This window comes from Cynara cardunculus, assembly GCF_001531365.2.
Source record: "Cynara cardunculus var. scolymus isolate 2C chromosome LG 4, CcrdV1, whole genome shotgun sequence".
Taxonomy (NCBI): domain Eukaryota; kingdom Viridiplantae; phylum Streptophyta; class Magnoliopsida; order Asterales; family Asteraceae; genus Cynara; species Cynara cardunculus.
Window position 1 is genome coordinate 9,541,445 of NC_037531.1, and position 3,729 is coordinate 9,545,173.

Consider the following 3,729-nt stretch of genomic DNA (forward strand, 5'->3'; position numbering starts at 1 on the left):
TAAAGTGGAATGGATTCAGAGATGAACCATTCAGAACACGTCAACTTGAATGATATGGGAATCCACTCGAGAGGGTGATTTTTAACAAAGAGATTTGTTTGTCCATATACTTTGAAGACACCATTTGTCACTTTCACTGGTCTGGATACCTCATAGAGATATGGGTTGAAAGTTATAATATCAATGCATTGGTGAAGTCTGAGAGGAATACCTTCAAAGTAATTGGTAAAAATAGTTGTTACTGATTGCATGCTGTAGCAATATGTCAGCATGGTTTCATGTTGTAGCATTTTGACAGCATTGATCGACTGAAAATAATTTTCACATCTCACCCTAAAAGTCATACACCCTAGCTTGCTTTATATTATGTTATCTTCTGTTTTTAGTTGTGTTAACTCTGTTCTAATCAAAGTCTTCGAATTCGCCTTCTGAAATCATTTCCTTAACTTTACTTTCTTTTAAACTTTTACTACGATCCCTGTGGACGATATCCGGTACTTGTACCACTTTTATTWCTTGAAAAACGATATTGTGACTATTTGTATACTTGCTTTTAGTCCTGATTGTTGTTTGTGTTTGTGGTTTCCACGACCCATCAAGTTTTTGGCGCCGCTGCCAGGGATTAGTTAGTTAAAAAATTTCTTTTTAGTAAAGTAAAAGATTTGATTTTTCTCGTCCGATTTTTAAAAATCGTTTTCAAAATTGGTGTATGTCACGGAGACATCGCGGGGAAATTTTTTACTTGGATCCCTATATTGAGAGAACGTTTTGCCAAAGAAGGAGAGCTCAAAGAACATTTTTTGCTCTACTCTCTCCTGACATGGAGTTACCTCCCCCAATCATCCCTGAGATTCCACATTTAGAAAACCAACCGCCTGCCTTTGCGACAATACCACATTTTCCGAATTTTCAGCAAGAACACCACCACCATAATAATCATAATGAGGAAACAGAGTCGGAAAATAATGAACAACCAAGAGAGCAAACTCCGAATATTATTAATTTGGCAAATTCCAAAAATGGAAGGATCATGGACTATGCCATCCCGGATTTTGAGCAATTAAATTCTGGGATAGTTAGACCGCATATGACCGCTCTCCATTTCGAGCTAAAACCGATTATGTTTCACATGTTGCAAACAAACGGACAATTTGCCGGATTACCTTCGGAGGACCCACACTCACATTTGAAATCCTTTATGGAAATCACTGATGCTTTCCTGATCCCGGGAGTGTCTAATGACGCTCTGAGACTCACTTTATTCCCATTTTCTCTAAGGAATCGGGCAAAGGCATGGTTCAATTCATTAACTCCAGGGTCTGTGCCTTCATGGAGTAATATGGTGGAAAAGTTTTTGCGAAAATATTTCCCACCAACCAGGAACGCTAAGTCCAGGAATGAAATTTGCCTTTTTAAACAAATGGACGATGAAGCTGTTCCTGACGCTTGGGAGAGGTTCAAAGAGTTGTTAAGGAGATGCCCTCACCATGGCATCCCGTACTGTATTCAACTCGAGACGTTTTACAATGGGTTAAATCCCATGGCAAAACAAATGCTCGATGCGACTGCGGGCGGAGCCTTTACAGCTATGACCTACAATGAAGGATATGAGATCCTAGAAAAACTTTCTGCTAATAATGGACATTGGGCTGATCCACGTGCTCAACCGCAAAAGAAGACAGCAGGAATACATGATGTTGATGCATATACTGCATTAACAGCACAACTCTCTTCTATGGCCAATATGCTTAAAAATCTAACTTCTGGCCAAGGAGTGHAGTCAGCTGTCACATCACCTATTCCAGCTGCCCTCTCAGTGCARTGTGTCTGTTGTGGAGGGGAACACTCTTATGAACTGTGTCCACACAATTCTGAATCTGTGAATTATGTTCATAACAGATCGAATCCCTACACTAACACATACAATGCCAGTTGGAGACATCACCCAAATTTTTCATGGAATAGTCCAAGTTTGAACCCCCCCTGTCCATATGCAGCAAGGAAACCCTAATTTTCAACAACATCATCATGCAAGCAGTTCTAATTCTCAGAATCACCATCACCAGAATTTTCAAAGTAATCAACCACCTTTTTAGACTAAACCACCTCCACAGTCCGATTCATCTTCTTCCTTGGAAGCTATGATAAAAGGACTGGTGGCTCAGTCCCAAGCACAGCAGCAAATGATGACTCAAAATCAATCTTTGTTCAATCAACAAAGTGCTGCCATCAGAAACCTGGAAACACAAGTTAGCCAACTTGCTCTTAATCAAAATAGTAGAGCCATTGGTATTTTGCCTAGTAACACAGAAGTCCCGAGAGATCTAGGAAAAGAACATGTGAATGTAGTAACTCTTAGGAGTGGTAAGGAATTAACTGAGACCATACCATTAGGAAGTGAACAGGTTGTGTCTAAACCTGAGACTACACCTATGGTCCCTGTTACTGAAAGTTCACCTAAACCTTTGGATAACCCACTTCCTGAGACCACCGCCTTTGTTCCTCCTAAGTCAGACTATCCTTTGTTATTCCCTGACGAAGTTGCTAGGAAAAAGCCAATTGAGGATAAGGTTATAACAGGTCCAAAAACCAAAGTTGTAATCCCATCTGAACCTCAAGAAAGTAAAACCAAGACTCTAGGCACTTTGGACCCATCTTGCTCAGCACAACCAAACAAAGCTATCATAAAGCCAGTTTCTCTTTATGTTCCTTTTCCCCAAAGGTTAAGAAACCAAAAGAAAGAACTACAGTTTAAAAAGTTTTTGGAAGTGTTTAAGGCATTGCACATCAACATACCCCTTGTTGAAGCAATCGAGCAAATGCCCAGTTATGCCAAGTTCCTAAAAGATATTTTGAGTAAGAAGAAGAAGTTAACCGAATATGAGACCGTAGCTCTTACCGAGGGATGTAGTGCGCTTCTAACCAAAAAAATACCCCCTAAGCTAAAAGACCCAGGGAGTTTTACTATTCCTTGTTCTATAGGTGGAAAGGAGATTGGTAAAGCTTTGTGTGATTTAGGAGCTAGCATCAACCTTATGCCCTTGTCTGTTTTCAACACCTTAGGCATAGGAGAAGCTAGACCCACCACTGTCACCTTGCAATTGGCCAATAGAAGCATAGCTTATCCCAAAGGTAAGATTGAGGATGTCTTAGTTCAGGTTGACAAATTCATCTTTCCGGCTGACTTCATCATCCTAGATTTTGAGGHTGAYAAAGATATTCCCATAATCTTAGGAAGACCTTTCTTAGCCACTGGTGGAACTTTGATTGATGTCCAAAAGGGAGAACTGACCATGATACTCCAAGATCAAAAAGTCACATTCAATGTCTTTAATTCCTTAAAGTACCCTGATTATTTAGAGGAATGCTCAGGAATTACTGAGATTGAGACAATGTGTTATTAGGAAGGAGTTAGGAAGGCATGTAAGCTAGAGAATGAGGATAGTGTTGAGATAGGTGATGATATTGTTGAGAAATTAGAAGGTGATGTCCCATCTGATGCTGCAGCATTTGAACTGTTGAACAATAGTGAACTTAAGAATTTTACCCCGTCTGTGATTTCACCACCTGATTTGGAGTTAAAGCAACTCCCATCTCACTTGAAGTATGTATATCTAGGAGAAGAAGGTAAGTTACCTGTCATCATATCATCTACCCTAGATTTTCATCAAGAAAAGAAGCTTATAGATATGTTGAAGTTACACACCAAAGCCATAGGATGGACCATTG

At 39.8% G+C, this 3,729-nt stretch overlaps 1 non-coding gene across 1 annotated transcript; it reads right to left on the reverse strand.

Annotated features, from left to right (window-relative positions):
• Window positions 1-1,387: 1,387 nt before the first annotated feature.
• On the reverse strand, window positions 1,388-1,494 carry LOC112511885. Its single transcript, XR_003069140.1, has one exon. It is a non-coding gene; the product is annotated as a small nucleolar RNA R71 (small nucleolar RNA).
• Between the last annotated feature and the right edge of the window lie 2,235 nt (window positions 1,495-3,729).